This window comes from Canis lupus, chromosome 23, assembly GCF_003254725.2.
Source record: "Canis lupus dingo isolate Sandy chromosome 23, ASM325472v2, whole genome shotgun sequence".
In the NCBI taxonomy this organism is placed as follows: Eukaryota; Metazoa; Chordata; class Mammalia; order Carnivora; family Canidae; genus Canis; species Canis lupus.
Window position 1 is genome coordinate 44,585,640 of NC_064265.1, and position 17,502 is coordinate 44,603,141.

General features: G+C 39.6%; 1 protein-coding gene across 5 annotated transcripts in view; it reads left to right on the forward strand.

Annotated features, from left to right (window-relative positions):
- RNF13 (ring finger protein 13) overlaps nucleotides 1-17,502 on the forward strand; it is a 201,630-nt gene that overhangs the window by 37,404 nt on the left and 146,724 nt on the right. The window contains exons 1-2 of one of the 5 annotated variants that reach the window (XM_025436174.3): nucleotides 10,950-11,104; nucleotides 12,369-12,457. The exons of 3 other annotated variants lie outside the window; for them this stretch is intronic. The gene's annotated coding sequence lies outside the window, so the exon portion shown is untranslated. Of the gene's footprint in view, nucleotides 1-10,803; nucleotides 11,105-12,368; nucleotides 12,458-17,502 lie in introns of those variants that run through there. One more of the 5 variants, XM_025436173.3, reaches the window with a different exon arrangement.

The following is a 17,502-nucleotide window of genomic DNA, read 5'->3' on the forward strand; positions in this document are numbered from 1 at the left end:
AGTTCTAATTCATATTTATCTTTTAAGGTTCATCTTCCTTTGGAACAAGATAAGGATATCCATTATCAGCACAATTGTTTAATGTTGTTGCCAAGATATTAGCCAAAATGTTTTGGCAAGAGAAATAAACCATGTACCAATATGGAAAAATCTCCAAGGCATATGATTAGGTAAAAAAAAGTAAGGTGCAAAACAGAATGTGTCATATACTACAGTTTGAGGAAGAAAGAGGGAAATCATATCTATAGACATGATATACAATATAGATAGTTTGCATCAACCTCAAAATCCCTGGAATTATACTCAGGAAACTAGAATCATTGGTGCCTGTAGAGAGAAGACTTGAGCAGCCAAGGGTCAAGGATGAGAACAATACTTTTCACTGTATTGTCTTTTTTTTTTTTTTCTAATAGACTTTTTAACGGAACTTTTAGATTTATAACAAAATTAAGCAGAACATATATAGAGTTCTCCTGTACCTCTATACCTCCTGCCCCCACATTAGAGCCTCCCCCGTCAAAATCCCAGACTAAATGGTACATTCATTACAACTGATTAATCTACACTGACACATCATCATTGTCCAAAGTCCCTACTTTAAATTAGGGTACACTTGGTGTTATACATTTTATGGGTTTTGACAAATGCATAATGACATGTATCCACTGGTATAGTATCATATGGAATAGAGTAATTGCCCTAAAATCCTGTGTGCTCAGCTAATTTATCCCTTTTTTCTCCCCTACCCTCTGGTAACCACTCATTTTTTTACTGTCTCCATGGGTTTGTCTTTTCCAGAATGTCAGATAGTTGGAATCATACAGTATGCATCCTTTTCAGATATTCTTCTTTTGCTCAGTAATATGCATTTAAGGTTCTTCTGTGTCTTTTCATTACTTCATAGCCTATTTATTTTTTGTATGGAATAATATTCCATTGTTGGATGTACCACAGTTTATTTATCCATTCGCTTACTAAAGGATATCCTGGTTGCTTCCAAGTTTTGGTAATTATGAATAAAGTTGCTATAAACATCCATGTGTAGGTTGTTGTGTGGATGTAAGTTTTCAGTTAATTTGGGTAAATACCCTGGAGCACAATTGCTGGATGGTATGGTAAGAGTATGTTTAGTTTTGTAAGAAACTGCTTAACTATCTTTCAGAGTGACTGACCATTTTGCATTCCTACCAGCAATGAATGAGAGTTCCGATTGCTCCACATCCTCACCAGCATTTGTTGTTGTGTGTATTACCTTTTTATTCTTTTCTAATTTCAAACCATGTGAAAGCGTTACCACTCAACAAATTAAATTAGATAAAATACAGTAAAATGAAAAAAAAAAGTCCAACTGAGTCCTTTCAAAAGGCCTTCTTCATCTCCCCAGGAAAGTTGACCTTTCTCTCTCTCTCTCTTCTCTTTTTTTTTTTTTTTGACTTCTCTCTATTCCTTCACTGTATCATACATTTTTAAACTATTGGATCTTTTCTACTGCATTCCATGTATTATGTCAGTGTCAGCCTCTCCCATTAGACTATGAGGTTCTTCATAGTCAGAATGGACTATGGATGGAGAGGCAGTATCTTAATCACCTTTGTATCCCCAGTTGTCAGTGCTTTGCAGTGTGAATAAACAAGTTAGATTATTGTAGATTGATATCATTAAAAGTTACCTTGTAATAATGAAATGATAAGTAGACTTGAAGCTCTTGGGGCAGCCTGAGTGGCTCAGTGGTTTAGTGCCACCTCCAGCCCAGGGGCTGATTCTGGAGATCAGGGATCAAGTCCCACATCGGGCTCCCTGCATGGAGCCTGCTTCTCCCTCTGCCTGTGTCTCTACATCTTTCTATCTTTCTGTGTCTCTCATGAATAAATAAATAAATAATTTTTTTTTTTTTTTAAAGAAGCTCTCTTAGTAATCTAGGGACAGCTTGAACTGATGAAGCAGAGACTTGAAAATTTTCTTAGTTGCAATCACGGAATAGCTTGCTTTAGCATCTAGAAGCTCTTTTTGAGGTTTTTGTTTTTTTGTGGGATTTTTTGGCTAGGAGTTTTTAATTAATTTAGTTAGCCTACTGAGGGCTTCAAACATGCAATGGAATATGCTAGGTCTTTGGAAGATTTGGTGATGAATGTGACCTTAAGGGATTTCCCATGAGTATGGAAAACGGTAGGTGTCCGACATATCTGGACCAAGAACTGTATCATAGGATAAAGTGTGATACAAGATGTACAAACAAAATAGATGGCATGGAAGTGAAGAGATGTTTGGTCTTACATAAAGATATATTATTCATTTTAGTCATCCAGTACATATACACTGAGCTTTTACTATGTACCAGGCACTGTTCTCTGCAGGGTCACTGCAGTGACTAAACATGGAGCTTCCTGAATGTGTACATGTGCTTGGAGTAGAGGAAAGGTTCAGAGTAGGTAAGGAATGGTGGGAAGAGACAAAGACAGTAATTCATAAACAATAAGTAACTAAGCTTTGTTTAAAGAGAATGGTCAGATAGTAGGGATAAGCATGGAAAAAGTAAAGACCAATCTAGCGAAATAGGAAAGGAAGCGTTTGTTAGGAATAACGGGTATGAAAGAATTAGGTTAAATACAGAGAAAACAAGTAAATAGGAAGATGACACATCAGGGATAGAAAGAGCAAGAAAAAAATGTTATGTATGATCTGTACCGCGGTGAAAAAGGAAACAACCATGTCACAATCAGTGACTAATATTTTAGTCCTCGGATCTCTCATATATTTCATAGATGGAAATCAGTTAGTTACTTGATTCTTATTTCCGCATTTAGAGTTATGGCATTCTCCCTATTACAATTTAACCCCTTAGTTTATGTTCCTTTTAAAAACTCTGAAATAATCACATGTTATCATTGATTTAAAAATATTTTCTGATTTATGATATACTGATACATGTCATACATGCTATATGATATATACAAAACAAGAAGAAATAGAACTTTATGTCACATGGTAAATAATACTGTAAAGGAATACTGAATGATTGATGATTGATGGTCCTTTAAGTTCCTTAGGAGCATATGCTTTGGTATGAAAAATGCTCATTGGTGATGTGTTAAGAGAGAACTGATGGAATATGTTTTTTTTTAAATTTTTATTTATTTATGATAGTCACACGGAGAGAGAGACAGAGAGAGGCAGAGACATAGGCAGAGGGAGAAGCAGGCTCCATGCACTGGGAGCCCGACGTGGGATTCGATCCCGGGTCTCCAGGATCACGCCCTGGGCCAAAGGCAGGCGCTAAACCGCTGCGCCACCCAGGGTTCCCTGTTTTTTTTTTAATCAAAGGTTCGTTGACATGATATTATATTCGTTTCAGATGTACGACATAGGGATTTGACAATTCTATACATTACTCAATGCTCACTGCAATGTGTAGTCACCATACACATTTTCACAATATTATTGAGTATATTCCTTATGCTATACTTTTATCTGTGTGACTTTTATTTTATATTTGGAAGTTTGTACCTCTTAATTCTCTTTACCTATTTCACCCATCCCCCTACCCACCTCTCCTCTGGAAATCACTAGTTTGTTCTCTATATTTGAGTCTATTTGGTTTGTTTGTTTTTTCATTTGTTTTGTCTTTTTTTGTTTTTGGATTTCACATATAAGTGATATCATATGGTATTTATTTTTCTTTGTCTAACTTCACTTATCATAATACCCTCTAGGTTTATCCATGTTATCACAAATGTCAAGATTTCATTCTTTTCTATGGCTGAATAATATTTCATTGTATTTATGTGTTTGAATATACATATATTTATACACCACATCATATATATATACCATCATATATACCACATTTTCTTTATCCATTCATCTGTTGATGGGCACTTGGCTTGTTTCCATACTTGGCTATTGCAAATAATGCTACAGTGAACATAGGAGTGCATATATCTCTTTGAATTAGTGTTTTCATTTTCTTTGGGTAAATACACAGTAGTGGAATTACTGGATCATATGATCATTTTATTTTTAATTTTTAAAAAATACTGTTTTCCACAGTGGTTGCACCAATTTATATTTCTACCAACAGCAATTTACATACCACCAACAAAAGACATTCCTTTTCTCTACATCCTTGCTGACAGTTATTGCTTGTCTTTTATGATACTAGTCATCCTGACAAGGTCGTGTCTCATTGTAGCATCTCTTTTTAATATACAATTATGCTTTTATTTTTATAACTTTAAAAATTTGTCATTGAGTTCTGTTGTTTTCATCTAAGAAAGCCTAAATATGCATTTGAATCGCCTGATGAGCCTTTTAATGTGGATTCTAACAGAGTAGGTTTTTTTTGTTTTTTACATTTTACTTATTTATTCATGAGAGACACAGTGAAAGAGGCAGAGACATAGGCAGAAGGAGAAGTAAGTTCCCTGTGGGGAGCCTGATGGGGGACTTGATTCCAGGCCCCTGGGATCACCACCTGAGCCAAAGGCAGATTCTCAACCACTGAGCCACCCAGGTGCCCTGCTAACACAGTAGTTATAAGGTGGGGACTGAGATTTCAGTTCTAACAAACTCCCTGGACCATATTCTAAATAGCAAGGAAATAAAAGCTCTTTGGAGATTTTTTAAAAAGTAATTGTAAAGAGAAGGAGAGTTTGAGTCAACTGCTTCCCAATTTAACATAAAGAAAATCAGAGGAAAATTATACTTTAAACTTCCACAAGAAATAGTCCTACAAAACCGTGATTTTAATCTTGCAATCCCTAATTTTCTTGAAAATGATAAAATATATAAACAAAATAATCTATTGAGATATGATTGATATCTTTAAGCATTTTTCATTTGTAGAGTAGTAAACGTAAAGTGAGCTACTTTCAGTTAAAAATTCATGAATTTTTAAAAGTTAGTATTAAAAATCATTTTTAGCAAATGAAAGATGCAAGCTTATTTTGACCACCAACCTTGCTTCACATTTCTTAACCTATGGAAAGTTTAAGAACTAGTAGTCTCTAATTCGAATATAAATTAGGTGTGATGATTTACTGTGTTGTCTCCTACTTCTGAGTAGTTCTTGGTAACCTTTCGCAAAAAGCATTTGTCTGTAGTGCCAGGTTGGACCTTTTTGCAATAGGCCAGTTTTTTGAGAATCAAAATAGGTTTGAAAAAAGAAAGTAGAATTCTTAATTCTCAATATTGTCCTCATATTATTCCTGATTCATTTAAAGTACAGTTTTAGTTTTTTAAAAGTAATTTATTGTTATTTTAATTTTAACTGGAAAAGAAATCATGCAGGTTTGGACAATCCTAAAACACCTAGATATGTTGAGTTCATTATAATATATCTTTGTAAGTGCATAGCATAGTTTGCAAAAAAAGTAAGGGATACCCTCTTGGGTCAACCAAAGAGGGAATTAAAAATCAGATTTTACAGTTTCTTGAACTTACTATTTAGCAAAGAAACACATGAAAAGAAACAATAGATTAAAGAGATGGACTTAATCTGTAAAAGGAACAGATAATTTACAAGTTTGGTCTGCAGATCACAGCATTACCTGGGTACTTGGCTGGAACTTCGGAGTCTCAGGCTCCACCAGAGACCTATTGAGTCAGCATTTGTATTTCAGCAAATGCCCAGGTGTTTCTATGTGTAATCATGTTTGAAAAGCACTAGTCTGCCTAATGTCATAGCTGAGGGATACTAGGAAGGTTTCTCCTGACCCCCAAGTGTTTCCACTCATTCATTGTAGTATCAAAAATTTTATTTTCAGGGCACGTGGATGGCTCAGTCGGTTAAGTGCCTGGCTTTGGCTCACGTGATGACCTGGGGTCCTGGGATGGAGCCCTGCGTTGGGCATCCTGCTCAGGCAGGAGCCGGCTTCTCCCTCTCCTTCTGCCCCCCCCCCCTGTTCTTGCTCACATGTTCTTTCTCTGAAATTAATACATAAAAATCTTTAAAATTTAATTTTAATTTAAGGCATTGTGGTTTTGGAAGCTAACCTGCAAGATATATACCTTTAAGAAGACTAATGCTCTCGTATTCATTTGTTTAAAAATGTTCTAAATGACAGCTGGAAACATCTTTAGAGATCTAAGACCGGTACATTTCAGGTATTGGAGAATGAAGGATAGGCTTGGATAAGGGGTGCTACTGAGGCAGGACAGCCATACAGAGATAGAACGTGATAAAACTGAGGAACAAGAGATTGCATTACTTGCCCAAGTTCACCAAGAGAGTTATTCGGGTCCAACCTGGAGCCTTCTCTCTCATGTTATGTTGGCTACCTTATTGTTTATCATTTCAGTTCAGAACTCAGGCTCTGATATGGATGGACTTGCATTCACATCCCAGTTCCAGAGCCCAAGAAGTCTATTCCATTTTTCACTAGCTGCATGAATTTGGATGAGCTATTTAATTTCTTTGAACCATAGTTTCCCGATCTGTAAAAATAAACACAGTAGGATCTAAGGTTGTCATGAAGATTAACCAAATAATGTAAAAAAACTTAGTACAGGGTTGCTACAGCTGTTATTATTAGTTAGGAGGTCGGGGTTAGGGTGGGGCAAGGAAAAGTCTGGGAGTATTTTGAAAGCACTGATTACCTGGAGATCAAAAGCTAGATATAGGAAATAGCAATATTGAAAGGAATGATTGGAAAGGCTTGAGAATAAGGTATACCAGCTTTTCTTCGGGTGTTAATTGCTTTGTATATCTTCCCCTTCCTTTTACTATCAAACATTTGGTGTCCTTTGAGTTTTAGTTATTATTTCTTGTTAAAAAGAATGTAGCTGATAACCTTTTAACTGACACATTTATACCATGTACCTTTTTTAGAAGGTGATTGATATATTTCTTGTGCCTCATGTTATATTTGCCATGTACGATATACCTACCCTATGCTCCTTTCCCACCTCAACTTTCCTGCCAGTCTATGGAGTAATTATGTTTGCTTTATTCCCTTTTTTGTATCAACTGGTTTGAAAATTATATTCAATTTCTTGGCTCTCCATATGTTCTTGCATCTCCCCCTTCTTTCTGGGTTCAATTTTTGACTTCTTGAAGACATCCTTTAGCAGTTCTTTCAATAAAAATCTCTTTGCATTCACATTTAAATGATAGGTTGGGGTGCCTGGGTGGCTCAGTCAGTTAGTTCAGTGTCTGCCTTCGGCTCAGGTCCTGATCCCAGGGTTCTGAGATGGAATCCTGCATTGGGCTCCTGGCTCAGTGAGGAGTCTGTCTCTCTGTACCTATCCACCCCGTCCCCCGTTGGTGCCCACTGCTGCTCATGGCCCCCCCTTCATTCTCCTCCACCCCATGCTCTTTCTGGTTGTTCTCTTGCACACACATGCTCTCCCTCTCTCAAGTAAATGAAAAATAAAATCTTAAAAAAATGTATGCTAGCTTAACCCTGCATACAATTCTAGATTGACAATTCCAATGATTTTACTTCAGTATTTGAAGATATTACTTCATTGACTTCCAGTTTCTTTTTTTTTGCTGAGAAAGTCAGTTGCCATTCCTTTGTATTATTTTTTAATTTCAGAACTTGCTTTTCTTCGATTTTTAAATTTCATTATAATACCTGTATTTGAATTTATTTTGTGTTTCTTTAGGGTATATTTCCTGGGCTGGAATTTGTGTCATAGAAAATGTTCTTTTTCAGCCTTTCCAGATAATGCCAAATTGTTTCCCAAAATGATGGCCTTAATTCACACTCCTGAGTTCTTACATCTTTATATAGCATTATGTCACATAAGTTTTTGCTTGCTTATAATTTTGTTAGCAAATAGAGGAAGATTGCTTCTCAGTCCCAAATGAGAAAGGAAAAGTTGAAATTGTATGTTATTCATCATAAATAAAGAAAGGGAGACAACTCACCCCAAGGGAAACAATGACCAGATCGTTTTTTAAGGCATTTAACCTGCAATAGACTTTAAAAAAAAAATCTTTTTCAATTCCTTTGAAAATAAATAAGCTTTGTGGAAAAAAACTTTCTGACTGATACATGTTCTTTTGTGTTCTGAACTTTTCACTTACTATCTTACGAGATGAATTTTTGTTTGGGACTTGGTAAAAAAAAAAATTGAGTCTTTTCTAATCCTTGGCCCTAAACTCCCTAAAATAGTTTTTAGAAGTTCTTTTCAGTACTTCAAATGTGCCTCCTCCCACATATATGAATTTCTATGGATTGTTTATGGATTCCTTTCCTTCTTTTATCACAGTAATACATTTATTCTCTGTTCAAAATGAAAATAGGTTTTTATTTGATTCTAAAATTTTTTTTCTGATTTTTAAAAAAAAATTTTTATTTATGTACTTGAAAGAGTGAGCACAAGACAGAGAGAGATGGAGAGCAGAAGCAGGAGAGGGACAGAGGGAGAGGGAGACTTGGGGCTCAATCCCAGGACCTGAGATCATGACTCTAGCTGAAGGCAGATGTCTAACCGACTGAGCCACCCAGGTGCCCCATTTTTTTCTGATTCTAAATATAATAACATTTAGAGTCATTTTAATGTCTGTAGTTGATCTCAGCACTTAAAACACTGCCTGCATTCTTGTCACTATTTAGGGAGAATGACTTCTAAGCCATTTTAGACAGTAAGCTATTTGGGTATTCTCTTTTTAGTTGTTGCTGTCTTACAGTATTTTGGAGGTAGGAAATGCTACAATATCACATGCTGTTTATACTTTTTTTTTTTTTTCGTTTATACTTTTAGGAGCATGTATAGGTGCCCCTAAAAGCACTAAGTCCTAAAAGCTCATTTTCTTTTTTTTTTTAAAGGAGATAATTAGCAACTATTAGTACCATGTGCCATATTAACCCTTCATGTTCTTGAAAACCACAACTAAGATATCCGTCAATCTCACTGTCTAATGTACTTTAAAAAACTGGTACATTTCCCCAATCTATTTTCTTCCAGTTTGCCTTCATTCAGCACAATGGGGAGAACAATTGCTTCTGCAGGGTGTAGCACAATTCTGCGTAAATGCAGTAAAAATAGCGTGTTACCTTGTTCATAGTTGAGAGAACTACACCTATAGTGATCTGAAGAGAAGAATAAAGTCAGATTAAAATGTTCTGTACTCGGGGCACCTGGGTGGCTTGGTTCTATGAGCCTCGGACTCTTGATTTAAGCTAATGTTTGATCTCAGGGTTCTGGGAGGGAGCTGTGAGTCAGACTCCGAGCTCAGTGGGGAAATCTGCTTGCTGTTTCTCTGTCCTTCCCCTACTTGTATGCTCTCTCGTTGAAATAAATAGATAAATCTTAAAAAAAAAAAAAAAAAAAAAAAAGGTCCTGTACTCAAGGTGCTTTTATTTAAGGAATAAACAAAGCTGTTTTTTTTTTTCCCTTTCCTTTTCAACGTGTAGGATATGGACAATATATTTTTTTTTTTTTTGCTTTTCATGATGTCATTAAAAATATCGGTTTTAGCATAAAACCAACTTGAGATACTTTGATGAAACGCTTCTAGAGATATTGTAATTATGTTTACATTAATTACACTAGCCTTTATGTAATATTTCCAGTTCTGATTTTGTTAGCTCCTCCCTCCCTCCTCTTCCCTCCTGATTCTGATTTTTATTTATGACTCCCTTAAAGGCAGGACAATACATTATTGTCCTCACCACTGCTGAAGATCTTAGAATATGTAGTATATATAGTCATAAGACACATAACAGAGCAGAGTACCTTTCATGGACTTTATTGAATTTTATTTTGCTGTAATTATTTTTTGTGTGTGTGTGTGTTTAAGTTTCGAGTACATAATAATCACGAGGTTCAAAATCCAGAAGGCACAAAAGCATACACAATAGGGAGTTTTCCTCCCATTCCTGTGTCCCAGCCACTCAGGTATGCCCCCTCCCCGAGCAATCAGGCTGACAAATTACATCAGGGCTGTTCCACAGGTGTTTTTACCTGATAACCCTCTCTAGCCCCCTCCTTTGTTTAAAAGAGAAGGTGTAAGAACGTGAAACCTGTAAGGGTCGGTTAAAGGCACCTTACTTTGAAGAAGCAGGACCAGAATCTGGGTTTGCTGGCGTTCTAATTCGGGGCTTTCGGGCATTCTCCACACTAAGGCGCGCCGCCTCTTTAAAGGGGTTGAGGGATCCCCGGGGGCTCAGCGGTTGAGCACCTGCCTTCGGCCCAGGGCGTGACCCCGGGGTCCCGGGATCGAGTCCCGCATCGGGCTCCCTGCACGGAGCCTGCTTCTCCCTCTGCCTGGGTCTCTGCCTCTCTCTCTCTCTCTCTGTGCCTCTTATGAATAAATAAATAAAACCTTAAAAAAAAAAATAAAGGGGTTGAGTCCACCACTGGTTCATCAGTGCGGCTTGTTCCAATCCAGGTAATTCTTACGTTTCAGAGCAGTTTGCTTTAAGGTCGGCGTACCCGGGACGCAGAAGGTTAATCGCAGGAGGTGCCTTTTCTTTTTCTTTTTCTTTTCTTTTCTTTCCTTTCTTTTTTTTTTTTTTTTAAAGGGCTGACCTAGGGCTCGATCACGCGGCGCGACCTCCGCCGGGTCCCGGGGATGGCGCGTGGCAGGCCGAGTGCTGACGTCAGCAGCTCCGGGCCGGGCCTCCGGGTCCCCGCTTCAGCCTCGGGGCCGCCGGCGTCTCCCGCGACGCGACCCCGACCGTTCCCGGGGGCGTCGGCGGGCGGTTCCGTCCTCGCCCCTTCGGCCCTAGCCCGCCCGCCCGCCCTGCCCCCTCCCCGCGCCCCAAAGCGGCTCCTTTGCAGAAGCCCGCCCTACCCTACCCTTCCCTACCCTTCCCTTCCCTTCCCGGGAAGACGGGATCACGCGGCCGAGAACGCGACTCCACGAGCCGGGCTTCTCTCCGGGCCGGGCTGGAGCGAGCCGCCAGGCGCCGCGGGAGAGAGGGAAGGCGCCTCAGCGGACAGCGCTGCGGGCCAATGGCTGTCCTCTGTGGTCGGGTGCCGGCCAATGAGGCGCGCGGGGGCGGGACTTCCGCCTGGCCCCGGCGGTGCCTTCCCGGCTCGGATTCCGGCCGCGGGGGTCGGTGCGGATGTTCAGTCATGAAGTCGGGGTAGGGACTTCTCCCGCAGCGACGCGGTGGGCGAGCCTGTTTGTTCTGCGGGGTCCGGCTTGCAGGTAAGAGCCTCTGTGGCCTCTCGGCAGCCGAGCTGGGGACTGTCACCGCCCCCCCGCGGCCCCCCGGGGCCTGGCCTGGAGAACACACCCCCTCGCCGGCCCTCTCGGTGGCGGCCCCGCTGCTGAGTCTCTGCCGCTCCTCCCCCCGGGCTGGGTGCGGAGGAAATAAGCCTTTTTTTTTTTTTTTTTTTTTTTTTGCAAAAGGTTGAAAAACAAACAGCCGCTCGCGCTGTGTCCTCCTCGGAGGGCAGACTCCCGCTGTCCCCAACCCCTGTGCGCATCCTTCGAGTGTGGACGTGTCTGAAGTTGTTACCTGCTTGGCCTCTCGCGTTCCCACCCTGCGGCGCAGCAGCCTGGGGGGACGTTTGCGGGGCTGCCCGCGGGCAGGTGCCTGCCGCAGAGTCCCCGGGCGAGATCGCTGGACTCTAGTCGGCGGGGACCGTGTGTAGCCTTGGAAGGGAGGAGGGGCGGTCAGTCGCCGTCTTGGACTTCCATCCGCCTCCATCCCCCGCTGGAAGCTGGGGCGGGACTCTCCTAGGGACACCTCCACGTCCCTGTCCTTTCAAAGCCAGCAGCCCTGCCAGGGCGCTCAGGGAGGGAGTCGACCCGCACGGAGGTCGAAGAACTCTGCCCCCGTTTGGGGAGGGAGGGGAGGGGAGGGCAGGCATGGGGACCCAGCGATCCCAGGAGCACTCAGCCAACTTTAGAGGCAGCCACGGAGTGTTTTCTGCTAGTGTCTGGTGAATATCTCTGTTCTGTCCACACCTGGGAGGAATACACTTCCGAAATGATTGGTTCCAGCCTCCGTTTCAGCACCGTGGGCAGCTGCTGAGGTCCGTTTCTGCGGCCCCCACACTTGCCCGAGGGTTAAATGTTCCCCAGTGTGATGCAGCAGGAGCCGTGAAGGGACGCACTCCCTTCAACAATGCTCTGTTGTTCTCCAAGAAGAACATCTGCAGTTTTTTTGATACAGTATAAATAAGATGGGTGTGCCTCCAGAGGGCTGTAGAGGAGCACGTCAATTCAAGATTTAAGGAAGGGTGGGATCCCTGGGTGGCTCAGCGGTTTAGCACCTGCCTGCGGCCCAGGTCGTGACCCCGGGGTCCCGGGATCCAGTCCCGCGTCGGGCTCCCTGCGTGGAACCTGCTTCTCCCTCTGCCTGTGTCTCTGCCTCTCTCTCTCTGTCTCTCATGAATAAATAAATAAAATCTTAAAAAAAAAAAAGATTTAAGGAGGGGCTTTCAAGGGTTTTTATCTATTTCAGGACTGTTTTTTGTGGGTTGAAGAGAGGAGTGCCATCTAAAGTGACACAAAAGTGGACTTGTAGCTGTTAAAAAGAATTTCAAACAGAAGGTAAAAAGTAGTGCAGTGCTGTAGTTTGGAGCCCATGGGGATTTATTAATGGGTTTTGGGATCAATTTAGTTCATTGACGTTGGAAAGGGGAAAAAACATATCAGGACATCCTATGGAGTAAGATTAAATATTATTTTATGAAGCTTTCGTTTGTTTTTTTTTAAATATGTGTATAGGAAGAGGAAGATGTAAATGCATATCATATTATTGTGGATTATGGCAAAACAGTGGATCCCAGATTTCTTTGGGTCCAGGCTTCAGCTCTGCTACTTACTTACTAATTCTATGACATTATCTGTGAGTAAGGGAAGAATTGTCGGAATTAGTTGAAATAAAATGTCTGCTACATAGTTAAGCCTCAAAGTGTTTTTTGTCTTTTTTTTGTTGTTGTTGCTCTGCCACTTACTTACTAATTCTATGACATTATCTGTGAGTAAGGGAAGAATTGTCGGAATTAGTTGAAATAAAATGCTACATAGTTAAACCTCAGAGGGTTTTTTTTTTTTGGTTGGTGTTTGTTTACTTGTTTTTGAAACGATTGGGTAGTAAAAGCCCGGTTATTTCTGTGTCAGGAATGACAACTGTTTTATTAATATATATACATTTTTTACCTTGTGTTTATTTGAGCCCACCAGTGTGATGTCTCCAGATGTAATAGTAAATCATAGGGACATAATCTTGGTTTGTGAGGTTTAATACTGAAGGGTTTGGATCTATCCTTGTTTAAAGCTTATTTCTCTCAAGCATTTTGGGAGGGGCCTAAATTGTTACTAGCATCCAACACCCTTCTTTTGATATATTTATCAGAAATTTTTCAGGCACTCATTTTAACAAAGTTAAGGCAGGACTAAGGGTATGATAAGTTTATGTCTTTGAGTTAAAGCATTTTACATTTTATAGTTCTTCCCATAGGATGTAATAAAATGAAGTGGCTTGGTCAGATATCATGGTATATTTATTTCATGTTGCTATGACCTAAAAATGGTTGATATTTAAATTAAAAGTGTCATTTTGGACATTTTAAAACCGGAGAGTTAATAATGTTTAACAGAAGACAAATGAGTTTGAGTCAAAAAAGTGTTTTGTACCATTTGACATATTACTATCATATGGCATTGCATATGGTAGTTTCATATGACCCAAAAAAGGGAAGAAAGTTTAGTAAGCATTGTTACTTTTCTCAAAAGAGGAAACAGAACTAATAGACAAGTGCATTTCTTTTAATAAAGCATGGTTTAATAATTGCTTAAAAATTCGTGTATTCTGCAAATATTTATGAGCATATATCAAAATTATATTGTTAAGCTTTACAAAGCTTTTACCCAAAAGTTGATTTGGAAACAATGAGAACATATAATTGATATTGTCAGTTTACATATTATAACATATAAATAACAACAGTACTAATAGATAACGCTGATTTTTTTTTTTTTTTTTACTATGGGCCAAATATAATTTTAAGCACTTTATATTATGTCATGTAATTCTGTTATTCATGTGGTAAGTAGTACAATTATCCCCCTCTTATAGATGGAGAAATGAAGACCTTACAAATACATGCTGAGTTCACACGGACTGATAGTGGAGTTACTGGAATTTGAACCTAGGCATCCTGACTATAAAGCTTGTCCATCTTGTGCCATGTTTTACTAAAACAAAAACAAACAAAAAACAACAAAACTAAAAAAAAAACTAAAAAAAAAACCCCAAGTATATCTGTATATCTATATCTATACAGAATGCTGAGGTACCTGGGTGGCTCAGTCAGTTAAGCATCTGACTCTTGATTTCAGCTCAGGTCATGACCTCAGGGCTGTGAGATGGAGCCCTGTGTTGGGCTCCATGCTGGGTGTGGAGCCTGCTTAAGATTCTGTCTTTTCCCTCTGCCTCTCCCTCCCCCTTTCCCTTTCTAAATAAAAAATAAAATTAAAAAAAATATAGAATGCAATGGGGTTATTTTGGATTCCTCCTTGTTTAGATGATCTTGGCTAAGCTCTGTTGTCCCTGTTTCCTCAATTCCTTTCTCAGAAATACAATATTAAGCCATTATGTTTTTGTGGGGATTAAGACAATTGGTGAAGCACTAGAGAGAATGTGTTCAATAAATGATATATGCCTCAGCCTTTTTCCTTTTATGTTGAGGATGTGATCATTTGAAAGGTTATTAGCAGTTGGAAGAGAATAGGAGAAGAAAGATAGTTCCTCATAAGGATGCTACCCAAGCAGAGAGATAAGAGGTAGGAAAGCTGAGAACATTTGCCAAGGTTTAATGTTTAAGGAACAGACTGGTAAAGGTAGATCAATACAGATTATGGAGATCTTAAATGCCATGATAAGGATTTTGTATGTGATTCTAAATTGAGAAGAAGCCCTCTTTATGGATATGAATCTGGAACAGAAGTGCAGCAAAGGAGTTTAAGCCTGGAGGTAGGAATACCAGGGGGTTTAATTACAGTAGTTGAGGCAAGAAGCGATGATGGTGGCGTTATAAGGAAGGGTATAGATCTAGAACACCCTTCCAGATCAACAATGTTGATACTATTGTATCAACATTGTGAACTGACCTGAGTATGGGCCTAAGACAAATTTTGGGGAGGTTAGTGATGTTATTAACAAAAATAAGGAGATTGAGATGGACAGGTTCTAGTGGAAGGGAATTTAGGAGGAGAACTTATGGTAGGGATTTTTATTTTTTATTTTTTAAATAAAATTTTACTTATTTATTTGACAGAGCAGAAGCAGGGAGAGCAGCAAGCAGAGAGAGGGAGAAACAGACTCCTTGCTGAGCAGTGAGCCCGGTTTGGGGCTTGATCCCAGGAGGGATCATGGCCTGAGCTGAAGGCAGATCCATAACCCTCCTTGCTGAGCAGTGAGCCTGGTTTGGGGCTTGATCCTAGGAGGGATCATGGCCTGAGCTGAAGGCAGATCCATAACCAACTGAGCCACCCAGGCACCCCTAGTAGGATTTTAGTTTGGATACTGAGGAGTTCTTCAGATGTTTGGAAATGTACAGTAGGAGCTGGAGATCTGTGTGTTCGATAAAAAGGGAAAAGCCCATTGTGGGGAGGTGATCTAAGGCAGTCGCCCTCTGGGTCAAAGTTTCATAGGAGTGATATAATGCCTGAAGGTCCTCAGAAATGCAGATTTCTCACTTGTAGAGATGTACCCAGTATTTCTCCCTGTAACATATTTTGTGTCCTGGGAGGATGGAAGGGATGGTAGTACAGAGGGAAAACTTTGGAAACCTAGCAACGCTCACATTTATTTTTCAAAAGAGAAGCAGTAAATTGAAGGCTCAGGATTCTCACAGTAAGGACTTGGAAAGATGCTATGATTTTTATCTAGTGCCAGGCATAGACATTTTTACACACATGTTGAACACTGAATTGTTGTAACAGCTCCAGATTTGTTATTTTTGTACTCTTCTCTTTGTTACCCTGAATTAATTAATAGCAAAACCTTAAAAATCAGAGAGCCTGTGTGCTTGTTATGGGGGCAACAAGAGGAGGGGACCTAGAATGATTATATTTATAGCCAGGATTGTGGGAGAAGAATCTCCAAGGATCAGAGAAGGCTGCGTGATGTGGGAGGAAGAATAGAAATTCTGTGAATAAATCCCTCTACCAACCGTTCACCGGCTTCGATTCTTCATTCTGTAAAATGATGATGATAATAGCAATTCTGATCTGTTACAAGAAAGAAGGACAACATCTGGAGACCCTCTATACTTGAAAAGAGAGCTCTAAATAGAAGCCCTTGTTGGTTTCTTTTCTTGGCAGATTTACTAGGGTTTAGTGTGGTTGGGTAGGGCATGATGTTAAATAGTATATCCATCTGTGAACTAATTTTAGTTTTCTTCAATGCAAGGTCTCAGTAAATGGCCAGTGAAATAAAAGATTGGATGTTAGGCACACACATTAGGGTAAGGAAAGTTTTACATATTTTGTCACTCCATTGTTGGAAACATTACTTGCATCCTACTACTTGGATCCTAATAGTTGTATCATTCATGCACTCAACAAATATTTAAGTACCTCTTATTAGAGGCCCTGTTCTACGCACTTAGAGTACATCAGTGAACCAAAGAGACTAATTAATCTTTGCCCTCATAGACCTTATCTTCTAGTGGGACAAATAAGGTATCTTTTAATAATGGAAAGTAATTAGATATTTCTAATACTATGTATTTATAAAATCATAATTTTTAAAAATAATTTTATTATTTATTTTAAAGAGAGAGAGAATGAGTATGCATGAGGCAAGTTGAGAAGCAGAGGGAGAGCAAAAAGCAGATTCCATGCTAAGGGCAGGGCCAGATGCAGGACTCAATCTCATGACCCCGAGATCATGACCTGAATTGAAATCACTAATGGGATACTTAGCCAACGTAGCCTCTCAGGCACCCAAAAAAATCATAATTTAAAAAAGATAAGACTACTTTACCAGATTGTAAATAATATTGTAGAGCACTCTGAAAGAAGGGACTGTGTTAGTGTTACTCGTGTGTCTCCCAATTTCCCCTTCTTCCCAGTGGAACGACTTAGAGGTATTTAATATGCAGCAAATGTAGATATTCATTAAATGTTTATGATAGGGAGAAGGAATTGTGTTAAGTCACAGGCCAGATCTTAAAGGAACCAGTTAAATATAGCAAACATTAAGGATCGAAGTACTCACTAGATTGATAACTGGGAAAAAGAGAAAAGTGCTATGAATTGCATTGCCTGGTTTGCCTATGAGGTTGAAATGGAAATAAAATTATATTGAAGCTGTAAGCATCAACATTAAGGGAATGTGGGTGTACCAAACTTGCCCACCAATTAGCTGGGTGATTTGACATAACTTTACCTCTCAGTTCATTTCCTCATTTACAAAATGATGTTGTATTTTTCTAGTTAAAGCAAAATCTGCTTTTAGGACTTAAAAATATTTATTGCAGTAATGCTCCATTTTAGTAGGGCAGATAGGACAGAGCTGATCCTGAGCTTCCATGGTAATCAGACTAAATTTATACCTAAAGAACTAGATTTTAAAAAAAAATCTA